Source organism: Pleurodeles waltl, chromosome 10 (assembly GCF_031143425.1).
Source record: "Pleurodeles waltl isolate 20211129_DDA chromosome 10, aPleWal1.hap1.20221129, whole genome shotgun sequence".
In the NCBI taxonomy this organism is placed as follows: domain Eukaryota; kingdom Metazoa; phylum Chordata; class Amphibia; order Caudata; family Salamandridae; genus Pleurodeles; species Pleurodeles waltl.
In genome coordinates, this window is record NC_090449.1 from 116,566,717 (window position 1) to 116,581,479 (window position 14,763).

The window sequence follows — 14,763 nt, forward strand, 5'->3', positions numbered from 1 at the left end:
ATACTGCCAATAGTTCTAAGTGATTTATGTGAAACTGTTTTTGCCGGGAGTCCCATTGTCCCTGAATGCTGTGTTGACTGAGGAGTGCTCCCCACCCTATCATGGAGGCATCTGTAGTTATTACGTATTGAGGCACTGGTTCTTGAAAAGGCTGCCCCTGGTTTAAATTGATATTGTTCCACCATTGAAGCGAGGTGTATGTTTGGCGGTCTATCAACACTGGATCTAGATGTTGACCCTGTGCTTGTGACCATTGTGATGCTAGGCACTGTTGTAAGGGCCGCATGTGCAATCTTGCATTTGGGACAATGGCTACGCATGAGGACATCATGCCTAGGAGTTTCATTACTATTTTGACTTGTAATCTTTGGTTTGGATACATGACCTGTATTACATTGTGAAATGCTTGTACTCTTTGTGGACTTGGAGTGGCAATTGCTTTTGCTGTGTCGATTGTTGCCCCTACGTATTGCTGTGTTTGACACGGCTGAAGGTGTGACTTTGTATAGTTGATTGAGAAACCTAGTTTGTGTAGGGTTTCTATGACCTACTTTGTGTGTTGTAAACACCGTTCTAGTGTGTTGGTTTTGATTAACCAATCGTCTAGGTATGGGAACACATGTATTTGCTGCCTTCTGATATGCGCAGCTACTACTGCCAGGCATTTTGTAAAAACTCTTGGCGCGGTAGTTATTCCGAATGGCAACACCTTGAATTGGTAATGTCCCCTTTTGAATACAAATCTTAGGTACTTTCTGTGTGAAGGATATATTGGTATATGGAAATATGCATCCTTTAGGTCTAGTGTTGTCATGTAGTCTTGTTGTTTGATCAGTGGGATTACGTCTTGTAATGTCACCATGTGAAAGTGGTCTGATTTGATGTAGGTATTTAATGTTCTGAGATCTAATATAGGTCTCAGTGTTTTGTCCTTTTTGGGAATGAGAAAGTACTGAGAGTAAACTCCTGTTCCTTTCTGTTGAATTGGTACTAATTCTATTGCTCTTTTTTGTAGCAATGGTTGGACCTCTAATCATAGAAGATCCATGTGTTGTTTTGACATATTGTGTGTTTTCGGTGGAACATTTGGAGGGAATTTGAGAAATTCTATGCAATAACCATGCTGGATAATTGCCGGTACCCAAGTGTCTGTTGTTATCTCCTCCCAATGTTTGTAAAAATTGCTTAGTCTCCCCCCCACAGGTGTTTATGTGTTGGGGATTTGTGACTTGGAAGTCACTGTTTGTTTTGAGGAGCTTTTGGGCTTTGGAACTTCCCTCTATTCTTTTGGAATTGTCCCCCTCTATATTGCCCCCGAAAACTTCCCCTCTGATATTGGCTTTGGTAAGTGGGCCTTGCTTGTGAGGTTGTGGGTTCTGTAGGTTGACCTCGAAACCCCCCTCTAAATTGTGTTTTGCGAAATGTGCCTCTGCTCTGTGGGGAGTAGAGTGCGCCCATGGCTTTTGCCGTATCAGTGTCTTTTTTAAGTTTCTCGATAGCAGTGTCCACCTCCGGCCCAAACAACTGCTGTCCATTAAAAGGCATATTCAGCACAGCTTGTTGTATTTCCGGCTTGAATCCTGACGTACGCAACCATGTGTGTCTCCTTATTGTTACTGCAGTATTTATTGTCCTTGCAGCTGTATCTGCTGCGTCCATTGCTAACCGTATCTGATTATTTGAGATACTTTGTCCTTCCTCCACCACTTGTTGTGCCCTTTTCTGGAACTCTTTGGGTAAGTGTTCTATGAAATGCTGCATTTCGTCCCAATGAGCCCTATCATATCTTGCCAGAAGTGCTTGTGAGTTGGCAATGCGCCATTGGTTTGCTGCTTGTGCTGCAACCCTTTTCCCCGTAGCATCAAATTTGCGACTTTCCTTGTTTGGAGGTGGAGCGTCTCCCGAGGTGTGAGAATTTGTTCTCTTGCGAGCTGCCCCTACAACCACAGAGTCTGGTGTTAATTGCTGCGTAATATACACAGGGTCTGTTGGCGGTGGCTTGTACTTTTTCTCCACCGTTGGAGTTACGGCCCTGCCTTTCACAGGCTCCTGAAATACTTGTTTGGAGTGTTTTAGCATCCCAGGTAGCATAGGTAAGCTCTGGTATTGGCTATGAGTGGAGGATAGTGTATTAAACAAAAAGTCATCCTCAATTGGTTCTGCATGCAAGGTGACGTTATGAAAAGCAGCTGCCCTTGAGACCACCTGCATGTAGGATGTACTGTCCTCAGGTGGTGACGGTCTCGCTGGATAACAGTCTGGGCTGTTATCTGATACCGGAGCATCATAAAGGTCCCATGCATCGGGATCATCTTGACTCATTGCAGTATGAGTCGGGGATTGCATAAGTGGTGGAGTGGCTACCGGTGATGTGTGCATTGATGGTGGTGGAGATGGTGGCGGAGTTGTTTGTCTTGCCACCTTTGCCTGTGGCTGCTTGTCCTTTTCTTGAAAGGCAAGTCTTCTTTTCATTTTAATTGGTGGAAGAGTGCTTATCTTCCCTAGGTACTTTTGAATGTGGATCCTCCTTTGAGTGTAGTCTGGCTCCATTGATTCTAGTTCTTGTCCTAACTTATGTCCTTGCATTTGGGGGGACAATCCCTGTTCCTCTGTGTAGGAACCTGATTTCGGTTCCGAAGCTGGATGTTTCGGAATCAAAACCTTTTCGGTCGCCTTTATGGGCTCCGACAAAACTTTCTTTGTTTTCGGCGTCGTGGTCTCTCGGTGCTGACCAATTTCGGTGCCACTGTCTCGGTGCCAAACTTGCTCGGAGCCGCTGTCTTGTGTCCGAGATTGCTGTGTGCCGGTATCTCGACTGGAGTCGGATGACTTCGACACAAGCGTGCCCTTTTTCGGTGCCGATAATGGGTCACCTATTTTTCGGGTTAAGCCATGGCCTGTTGGCGGTGGGGTCCCCTGGGCTTTTGTGGTCTTCTCGTGAGTTTTATGTTTCGACGTCTTACTCATGGTTTTAGGCGTTTCTTCGAGATCGAGCTCGTCCGAGTCCGACTCCTGGATAGAGAAGGTTTCTTCTTCGTCCTCCAAATGCCTTTGTCCTGTCGGCGCCAACGCCATCTGCAGTCTTCTCGCTCTTCGGTCTCTTAATGTCTTCCTCGACCGAAACGCTCGACAGGCTTCACAAGTATCTTCCTTGTGCACTGGAGACAAACACAAGTTACAGACCAGGTGCTGATCTGTATACGGATACTTGTTATGACATTTTGGGCAGAAGCGGAATGGGGTCCGTTCCATCAGCCTTGAGGAGACACATGGCCGGGCCGACCAGGCCCCGACGGCGGATCGAAAAAAACCCGAAGGGCCACCGGAGCTCTTCAAAAGTCGGTGTCGATCTGTTGTAACTAACCCGATACCGAACGCAAACAATACCGACGAATTTTCCGAGATTCAAACTAACTTTCTGACCCGAAACACGTAGCGAAAAGGAACACGTCCGAACCCGATGGCGGAAAAAAAACAATCTAAGATGGAGTCGACGCCCATGCGCAATGGAGCCGAAAGGGGAGGAGTCCCTCGATCTCGTGACTCGAAAGACTTCTTCGAAGAAAAACAACTTGTAACACTCCGAGCCCAACACTAGATGGTGGGATGTGCAAAGCATGTGAATCTGCAGCTACACATGCCATCGAACATATATATATATATATATATATAAAAATAAATTTACCTTGTCCATGCCGCACCACCGCTCTTCAGGTCTCTGCAGGACTGCAGGCTCCCAGCCAACAATCTGGAATTTTGAAGGAGCAAATCTTTTCTTGTCCTATGTTCTGCCTTCACAAATTCGTACAAAATCTCTTCCCTGGCTGTTAGTGAGATGTGGGCTTTCTCATGGGTATTTTGACCTTGAGGTATTGCATCGTAATGTAGTGTTTTTTTTGTTTTTTTTTAAAGAAGCGTATTTGAAACTCTTCCCTCAATTGAAGCAGGACTAGAGCAGTTCTTATGGATACAGGGCTCTTGTTCAATGTGACAGAGACGACTGTTGACTTTTTATCCCACCCTTCATTACCTAGGGTCTCAGTCTGGTGGTGTCCTGGCTGCAGGTGTGCCCAAAGCCATAGGAGAGGGTCAGCTTGTCAGACACATAGGTAGGGGTTACGCTAACCGATTTGGGCGGGGTAAGTGGTAGTGTCTTTTTATGCCTAGCCCATGATGTCCTAAGGATGAACGTGCTCATCAAAGTTCTTTAAAGTGTTTCTTTCCGTTCTGGCAATGTTACAGGATCTAATTAGTCAAGCTGGTGGGTGGGATGAAGAAAGAATGGTTCCTTTTGTGCAGACAGTGTCCTTCAAATACTACATAAATTTAGTAGGCAATATTATCTTGCCAATGAATAAGGACACGCTAACTCTAGCCTAGCGGCTAAAGTTAGTACAAAGACAGACAGAAGGACTACTAGGAAACTAGTTTGTAGTTTTATATAAATACATCATGCAGTTTTCAGACCCCATTGTGATAGTGATATCACTTCACCGCAAAAATTGTGATTTGATTCAATTGGTATGCTATAACAGCAGTCAAACAATGCAGGGTACTTACAATCAATTCAGTAACAAAAATATATAAAAATAAAACTTGTCACCAGGCTCTGCCCTCCAGTCATTGCTTGCCAAAGAGTGACAAATTTGGCTTATTCGCATGCAACACTTTCATACAGATGGATTTTTTTTACTGTTCGTAATTGCCCCATTAAATCTCAATTAATTCAATTGCACAAACTTGTCAAAGACAATTCATTAGGAGAAATCGAAAACCAGAGTGGAAAAGGACATTTTGCGATTAAGCCCAAACAATTAAAGTCAGAGAAGCATCTATCTATACAACTAATATCATCCTTCTAGATACCATCTTGTGATGAAGCAAAAATTATGCATCACATCTTCAGCTCTCCACTCTCTTTATGCTGCTCATTCAAATCTACTGATGGCGATAAGGAAAAGCAATCACTACTTAGGATCCCTGATGGCTCTCCGTCATAGGAGAATCTGCTGCTGAATTTAAGAACTCACATCACTGAGGAGGCATATCAACAAAGTCATGTATCACTGCAGCAAATGCACAATCACACAACCTCAATGCAACGTAGAATCATAGCTCATGCATTTCTCAGCTTTCTAAAATTAGTGTCAATGCTTGTAAACCAGTGCCAATCAGTTTTGCTGAGCATTACCATATGATCATTAACGTGCAATGTATGTGCTGCTCTGGAATCATAGCAGGACGCTAGGGATAGGCTAGGGCAGAGTAAGCTTGGGAACGAAGCGTAGGGGATAACAGGGGAAGTAGAGATGGAGAGCAGACGCGGGATGGAAGAACACTGACACCCGGATCTGACAGAGAAAGGTTTACCTTGAGTTGGAGTCAGAGGTGAGTGAAGGATGCCAGGACATAGAGCCAGTTGAGGGTCAACTTATTACTAACATGGAGAAAGGAAGGTGGCACAAGGGAAGGCCAAAGAGGGGATAAAAGGGAGCTCTTGCATGTGCCTTCCACCGTGGTTATGGGACTCTCTTGTGTACTATGCTACATTTCTAATATGTAGAATTAGGACTGGTGTATTATAGTTTTCTCTAAGAATTGATCTGTAAACACACTGTTTTACAGTGATTCTAAGAAGACTGAGGATGGGTATTTTTAGGTCTTGCATAATAGAGAGGGAATGTTATTGCCCGGTACAAGACATATTGTGGGCTTACCAAGGACTTGCAGGGGCCTGGAGCACAGCGATTGCTTACCACTGGTTAGCCTTCCTGCCACTCTCACTTCTTTACTTTCACTGCTTGTTTCTCTAACACTACTTTTGTCTTTTGAGTTGAGCACTCCATGAAAGTGTTTGCATTTTTTCAGTTGTCTCCCTTGTATACTTCTCTCCCGCTGAATCCTTGATGCTCTCCATCACCTGTGTGCTTTTCCCTACAGCCCTCCATATCGTGCTCACCATTGTGCATTTCCACAGTTGCTTTCTCATCTATATTCTTCTCTCCTGTCTGCTCCACAGTCTATCTGTAGTTGGTTCCCACCAGGTCTCTGCTCTGCTCTCTGTTGTCTGCTTTCCTCCCTTCCATACTCACTGTGTTGCTTCCTCCACCCACATCTTCTTTGCTGCTTCTCCCCACTTGCGCTCTCCATGTTACTTCCCTCACTCATGCCCTACACTCATGCACCCTGATTTGCTTCTGCCCCCAAACAACACCAACATGTTTTGTCTGCCCGTGTTGCTTTCTCACTCCACGTTACTTCCTCCACTACCACATGTTGCCCCCCCCCCCCCATGTTGCTTCCACCTCCTCTGCATGGCTGTGCCAACTGCTTCCTTTTTACAATCTTTAGCCATGCTCCACAGCATCAGGGATGCTGTGGAACATGGCTAAAAAATGCCTAGGAGGGGCATTTAATAATGGGTGACGAGCATTTAATAATGGCCAGTGTAGTAATATGGAAAACATGGATAGCTTTAATATTTTTTCCAGCTCTGATTTCTATAATACTTCAGAATATCAAGCATCATAGAATCCCCTGAAAACAAGCTACTCATGAATTAGAGAAAAAAAAGAAACCTTGCACAATGGCAGCCTTTTGGCAGTGGACAATTCGTAAAATGCTATCCAGTGACAGTAAATTTGAAGGGATATTTCTGTACAGATAGCTCTTTCCTTGGGTACCTACCTATACGGAGCGACAAATTTATTCAGAATTCTGCCCCATAGGAATTCAAGAATCTATAAATGATGGTACATTTGGTGTAAACACTCCTTTCTCCAAAAGAAATGAGTCAAGACAATATGGCAAACAAATGCAGATGTATTATATACAATAAGAAGGCAGGGCTGGCTTTAGACCAAGTGGTGCCAGGTGCAACAATATTTTTTGGCGCTCGCGGTGCCCCCCGCCGCCCACCCCTCCTTGGATTCCCTATCACCCAGCAAAAATGCCCCTAATCCCTTCCTACCTCCTCTCTCACATACATTTAATTTCCTCTAAAGCTCTGGTAAAGACTGGCTTTACTAACTCAGACAGCTTTCCAATAAAATACAGATCTGTTCTTTGCAGAAGGTTTATTAACACTCTGCACTACACTGTGGCAAGTGAAAACTGCCACTAGGAGAAATTCCGATCTCTCTCTACAGCAGGAACATGAATCACAAAGGTTATCTAAACAGATAAACAATGTATCAACAGAATGAGAGGTGGACGGTGTACCTGTGGGACGAGGGTACCATGCATCCACCACACACAATGCAAAGCCCAGCCTTTTCTGGCAACCTCAAACTGAGTTTCCAGTGTTCAGGGTTTAAAAACCCAATAGCTTCCCCTGTGTGTGCGAGAGCTGGTGGGTATACAGGAAAATGTGTAATAGACTACTGAAGTGGTCCTGAAACATACATCCGTCGGTCACACTTCAACTGAGGTGATGACAGCAAACAAATTAAAGGATGTTGAAGGTGCAGCACTGTTTTCTAACGTTAAGCTGGCCAACAGAGTGGAAAGACAAGGAGAACGAAGGGTTCCAGGTAAATCATTAACCTGCAGCGCAAAGTTTATTCATCCAAAAGCAACTTTACAACATATCTAAGACTATATTCAGTGCTTTAAATGGAAAAATAGAAGTGCAGGTACTCTCTTTCAGAGTACCTGCTTGTTTCTGAGAAGTGCTGGTACTCTCCAATGAAAAGTATTACGTTTTTCTTGAGATATGCCGGTACTCTCCCTCTCAAAATAAAAAAGTGCCGGTACTCAGTATCGGAGAGTACCGGCCCATTTAAAGCACTGACTATATTACGATCCCGAATCTCTCAGATGGGGTGAACTTCAGACGCAAATCGGAAACATTTTCAGCAGGATTCTTATGCCTGCATCCAGGACATGCTCCTTTCCAGCAGGAGATAAAGATGGGCTGAAAGTGGCAAGCGTGGTCATAAATACATAAACATGTTTGTCACCTTGCGTAAAGTGATGTGGGGAATCAAAAGCAGCCCTAGCAACAGAGCTCAAACCAGTCCTGCTCTCTCTGTCTTCCTGAGCAATCTCTCAATTTTTTTACCCATCAATTCTAGTTGTATCTCGCACCTACTCTCTTCTCCCCTCTGATTGCTTTCTCTCTACCCTCCCACGCCCTCTGTCTTCACTTTGTTTCTTCTTCCTCTGGGATTGCGTTTCTCTCTAGTGTCCCATGTCCTCTGTCGGGAATCGTTTGGAACAACGACGCCGGAACCGCAACAATTTTGTTAACGCAAGCCGAACGACACTTGCGTTAACAACGACTCCCATTTCTCTGCCTTAACCAAGCATGTGTTGGACAACGTACACGCGTGGTTAAGGCAGAGAAAAAGCAAGTCAGCATCAGGAGAGGACGCGGTCAGGTAAGTGGGGCGTGGGGGGGGTAGTTTTGTTTTTAGGGGCCAGGGTGGAGGATAGGGGTAATTTCGTATTTATGGCGGGTTGGGGGGGGGAGGGGTGGTGGGTCAGGTTTTTAGGGCACCGGGGGGGGTCAGGGTAATTTTTTATTTAGGGCGGGTGGGGGTTAGGTTTTTAGGGGTGGGGTGGCGGTAAATTTGCTTTTAGGGGGTAGCTTTATTTTTGGGGGTGGGGATTGGTTGTTTTTAGGGAGGGTGGGGAATTGGGGTGGGTTTTAGGGCTCAGGGTGGGTGGGGGTATCAGGGTAGTTTTTAGGGGTGGGTGGAGGATCGTGTAGTTTTATTTTTGAGGAGGGTGACGGGGTAGGGGTAGTTTTATCACGTGGATGGGGGTCTGGTAGTTTTATTTTTAGAGCGGGTGAGGGGTCGGGTAGTTTTATTTTTAGGGCAGGGGTTGGGGTAATTTTGTTTTTAGGGGCGGGGTAGTTATATTTTGGGGTGGGGGTCAGTTGTTTTAAAGGCGGGTGGGGTGGTCGGGGTAGGTGTTAGGGCTCATGGTGGGTGGCTGGTATCAGAGTAGTTTTTAGGAGTGGATGGGGGGGTCGGGTAGTTTTATTTGTAGGGCGGGTGGGGGGTCATGGTAGTTGTGTTTATAGGGCAGATGGGGGGAATGCAATGCAAAAAACACGCATGTCATTCCACACATGCCTTTACAACGAAAAGTACAAGTTACTTACCTTTGGTAACAAAATATCTGGTAGACATATTCTAGTTGCAGATTCCTTACCTTAGAATTTTCCCCCAGGTGTCAGACTGGATCCGGAGATTTTTCTTCGAGCAATACCCTTGCTCGTCGGTAGGTGGCGTCGGTCGACTCTGCAGGCGTCGCAGAGTCGACCGACGGGTGGGCGGTAAGGAATCTGCAACTAGAATATGTCTCTACCAGATATTTTGTTACCGAATGTAAGTAACTTGTACATCTAATAGAGACTTCTAGTTGCAGATTCCTTACCTTAGAATAGATACCCAAGCAATGCCATCCTCGGTGGTGGGCTGCGAACCAAGATCACACTAGAAAGTCCTGCAGGACCGAACGACCAACAGCCGTCCCAACGGACCTGACTATCCAGGCAGTAATGCTTAGCAAACGTGTGCATGGATGCCCATGTAGCTGCCTGACAGATACCCAGGACAGGAACTCCGCGTGCTAATGCAGTGGACGCAGCAGTTGCTCTGGTAAAATGAGCCCGCAAGCCCTCAGGAGGTTGCTTTTTAGCCAAAGCGTAGCACATTTTGATGCAAAGAAGCACCCATCGAGGGATGGTACGCTTTGGCACTGCCTTCCCTTTCTTCGCACCCACATAGCCAACAAAGACTCGATCGTCCACCCGGAAATCTTTAGTACGATTGAGGTAGAACGTCAACGCTCATTTTGGGTCCAGGCGGTGGAGTCTCTCCTCCTCATGGGAAGGATGTGGGGGTGGGTGGAAGGTAGGCAAAGTGATGGACTGGCCTACATGAAATGGTGTAACCACCTTAGGAAGGAAGGAAGCTCTAGTGCGTAACACTACTTTTTTCAGGGTGTACAGACATGTATGGAGGCTTTGAAGAAAGGGCCTGAAGCTCACTCACCCTGCGAGCAGAGGTGATAGCAATGAGAAAGACAGTTTTGAAGGTGAGGAGCCGCAAGGGACAATTATGCATTGGATCAAAGGGGGTACACATCAAGTAAGTAGGTACAAGATTAAGATCCCACTGAGGCATGATGAAGGGAGTGGGAGGAAATAAGTGGGGAGCCCTTTTAAGAATCTACTCACAATAGGAGATTTAAAGCGTGAGGGCTGATCAGGAAGCCTAAGAAAGGCGGAAATGGCAGACAAATACCCTTTAGGCGTGCCCAATGCAGAGCTCTGCTGGGCTAAAGAAAGAATGAACAGAAGAACCTCTGAAAGAGAGGCAAAAAGGAGGGTCAACAGATTTATTCCAACGACAGGCGTATACAGATTTACTTGATGGACGCCTGGCTGCCAAGATAACATTACAGACTTCAAGTGGAAGGGCAAATGCCGTCAACTGTTGCAGCTTAATCTCCACGCATGAAGGCGGAGGTTGGACAGGTTCGGGTGGAGGACCGTCCCCTGCTGCTGCAACAGAAGATCCACCAGAAGAGGCAGTCTGAGTGGAGAAGCGATGGACATGCTCAATAGCTCTGGATACCACACTCTTCGAGCCCAGTCCAGAGCCACCAAGATAACTTGGGCCCGGTTTTACTTGATTTTCTTGTGAACTCTGGGCAGAAGAGGGATAGGCAGGAAGGCGTAAAGGAGGCCGGAGCTCCACTCGAGACGAAAAGCGTCTCCGAGCCAGTGCTGCCTTGGAAACTCCAACGTGCAAAATAGCTGACATTGCGCGTTCTCTGCGGATGCGAACAGATCTAACCAAGGCTCTCACCACTTGAGAAAGAGACCTTGAACCACCTCCAGATGGAGACGCCATTCATGATCAACAGTGCGTCGGCGGCTGAGTTCGTCTGCTCTGGCGTTGAGAGCCCGCCAGATATTGAACCATCAGGGTAGTGCCCTGATGTTCCAGCCATGTCCAGAGGCGTAGTGCCTCCTGACAAAGGGGTCCAGTACCCAACCCCGCCTTGTTTGTTTGAGTACCACATGGCGGTAGTGTTGTCCGTGAACACCTGCATCACCTTCCTTTTGAGAGAGGGAAGGAATACTTTCAACGCAAACCTGATCGCCCAGAGCGCCAGCATATTTATGTGGAGTCCGACTCCGCCAGAGACCAGAGGCCTCTGATCTCCGCCTCTCCCCTGTGGCCACCCCACACCAGAAGTGACGCATCTGTCACTATAGAGAGATCTGGTTGGGGAAGGGAGAGGGATCTGCCGCTGACCCAATCGGGATTCGAAAGCCACCACTGCAGGTCTTTCGCAGTCCCCTCCAAGATCTGGACCATGTCGGAGAGATTTCCCTGATGCTGCACCTACTGGAACTTCAAGTCCCACTGCAGAGCCTGCATATGCCACCTGGCATGTGTTACTAGTAGGATGCAGGAGGCCATGAGGCCCAGCAGCCTCAGTCTCACCGAAACCCAAGACCAAGGCTGAAAGATCGGAATCATAGCCTGAATGTCTTGGACTCGCTTTTCAGGAGGATAAGCCCAAAACAGCACTGTGTCCAGAACAGCTCCAGTGAAAGGGAGCGTCTGAGAGGGAGTCAGGTATGACTTCGGCACCTTTATAGTGAACCCCAGCTGGTGCAGGAGGTTCACCGTAGTCTGAAGGTGGGAGACAACTGTCAGGGGCGAAGGTGCCTTCAACAGCCAGGCGTCTAGGTAGGGAGACTGAGACCCCTAACCTGTGCAGATGAGCTGCAACCACCGCCATCACTTTCGTGAACACCCGAGGGGCGCTGGTAAGGCCGAAAGGGAGCACGGTAAACTGAAAGTGCTTGTGACCTACCACAAATCGTAGGTAACGTTTGTGGGCAGGCAGGATGGGGATGTGAAAATAAGCGTCCTGCAAGTCCAATGCTACCATCCAGTCTCCTGGGTCCAAGGCAGACAGAACCTGAGCCAGGGTGAGCATTTTGAACTTCTCCTTCTTGAGGAAGTAGTTCAGGTCCTGAAGATCTAGGATAGGACGTAAGCCTTTGTCCTTCTTTGGTATCAGAAAGTAGCAGGAATAACAACCACAACCTATTTATGGCACAGGGACCCTTTCTATAGCTCCCTTGGCCAAGAGAGTCGCGACTTCCTGGCGGAGAAGCACCAAATGATCCTCCGGAAGATGATGGAAGGATGGTGGCATGTGTGGTGGTGCAGATTCGAAAGGGAGGGAGTAGGCCTTCCGAATGATCTGCAAAATCCACCCGTCCGTGGTGATATGTTCCCAGTGAGGCAGGTGATGGCAGATCCTGGGAGGGAGTGAGGGGACAAACTAGGAAGGTTTGGAGGCTGCAGAGGTGGACTGGACAGACCTGTGGTTCCCTGTCCCATGGCCACGTGGGATTCCGCATCCACGGCCATGCATAGGCTGTCCAGCGTGCATAGCACGGTGGCTGGGTTGAGGACGTGACAGGGCACCCCTTCCGTGTCCACAAAAGGGACTAAAAGCGGACTGTGGTGGGCGTGTGGCGGAGGAAAGACCAAGGGACCGAGCCGTAGCCCGGAAATCCTTGAATCTCTCCAAGGCCGAGTCCCCTTTGTCTCTGAAGGGATGGGTGCCATTAAAGGGCATGTCCATGAGTGACTGTTGGACATCCCCTGAGAAGCCAGAAGTACGTAACCAGGCGTAGCGCAGCAAGGCCACTGTCGTCGCAACCGATCTGCCCAGAGAGTCGGTCGTATCCAGCCCACAACAGATAGTGAACTTTGCCACGTCTCTCCCATCTTTCATTACTTGGGAGACGATAGCACGGGCCTCCTCCAGTACCTGCGGCAGGACTTGCGCACCTGTATACCACAATGAGTGGCAATAACGGCCCAAAAGACATGCGGTGTTCACAGACCGCAGTGCTAGGCTGGAGGAAGAAAACTTCTTCTTACCAAATAGTTCCAGGATTTTGGATTCCCAATCTGGGGGTGCGGAAGGGAACGCGCGAGAAGAAGAGGAAGCCTGTATTAAAAGACTCTCAGGTGTAGGATTTTGGGATTGGAACTCTTGGGTCGTTCGGCGCGGGCCGATGGCGGCGAGCGATAGTCCTGTTCACAGGAGCCCGTGTTGGGTTTGGACCATGTATCCAAAAGGACATCAGTGAGGGCTTCATTGAATGGGAGAAGGGGTTCTGAAGTAGAAGCCCCAGGCTGAAGCACCTCCGTCAGGAGATTAGACCTGAATTCCACAGGAGGTAGCTCAAGGCCAAGGACCTCAGCCACCCTACTAACCACCATACTATAAGTAGCGCCCTCCGCCGTAGCCACGGTAGGAGGAGACAGCATGCCAGCGCCAAGAGAAGTATCCAGACCGGTTGCTTCGCCCAAGTCCTGTGCCCAGTCCATAGTAGGGTAATCCTGGTATTCATAAGGGTCCAGGGACCCCTCCAATTCCTACCCGTATTCGTGCCCATAGGAAAATGGCTCTGAATCCGACCTCGGATGAATAGGGCCAACCGAAGCCGATGGCGGCGTCGGCCGACGGTGTTCCGACTCGAGTAGTCTGGGATGAGAATTGGGTCGACGTCGATAGTGGGCACTACTGACGTCTGGAGCATCGATAATCGACCCGGCGCTGGGGAAGGTCTCAATGGTGCGACCGGCGCGGATCCACGCCTGGATCCGGAGGCGACCTCGGTGACCGGGGCAAAAGCCATCAGCGCGGAACCCGAAGGCCCCTCAGCCGAACCCCTTGGGCCTGAAGGTGCCGTATCAGGGTCGACACCGACTGCGCGAGGGTGGTGTCTATGTACTACTCCCGACGTCATCACAGCGACCACGACGCTGCGGAGTCGACAGACCCCACCTACCGACGCGCAAGGGTATTGCTCGAAGAAAAATCTTCAGATCCAGTCTGACACCTGGGGGAAAATTCTAAGGTAAGGAATCTTCAACTAGAAGTCTCTAGCAGATATCGTTGTTAAGGCATGCGTGGTAAAGGGATCAGTGGAAACAATGTGGTCACCGTTCTGACCCCATTGTTCAGGCATGCGTGGTAGCTGCATGCATTGTTCCATCATACATCCCCTCTGTCTCTACTCTCTCTCTCTCTCTCTTCCCTCTCTGATCACTTTCTCTCTATCATCCCTCTCCCACTGTGTCTTTCTCTCTCTCTTGAAGTCTCCCCGTGCCTGCTGCAATTAATCTCAGGGAGCAGGGGGAGAGTGACAGAGGCACTATTATCAGCATTGGGCTTTCAAACCAGACCTCCAGGATCTCCAGCCACTGGGGAATTGCTGGATGGAAAACAGTCATGCCCGGCCCTGGATTCTCCTACTCCTTAAAGGGCTCAACATGTAAGGCTTTCAGAAGTAATTCTTCCCCGCAGTATTGTTGCTGGCACCAACGGAGCCCACATTGGCTAGTCCAAGACCTGACAACGTGGCCACACCTTACCAGTGCGATTTTGTGACATGATGTATGTAGTAATGCCATCTTCTTATTTTGCTGGTTCCATAAAAATATCGCAACTTTCAAGACGTACAAATTACATTAAGGAAAAAAGCTGCCTGACTCACAAGACTTATTTAAAATGCTTCAGAGAAATGTAAAACAGCGACTGACTTGGAAGACTTGTCTCGGCCTGTGCCAAGAGCGGACCCGCTGCCAGAAAACCTAAGCAACGTCAATAAGCCTGTTGTAAAGAAGAAAATCAGAGAACTTATCTCTTCTGTATGGAAAATCCTCAATGCTGAAATCTCGATGAGAGGTATTTTTTGTTTGT

General features: G+C 47.9%; 1 protein-coding gene across 5 annotated transcripts in view; it reads right to left on the bottom strand.

Annotated features, from left to right (window-relative positions):
- The window catches only part of MAD1L1 (mitotic arrest deficient 1 like 1), a 1,860,878-nt gene that overhangs the window by 574,188 nt on the left and 1,271,927 nt on the right, over positions 1–14,763 (bottom strand). The window lies entirely within an intron of this gene.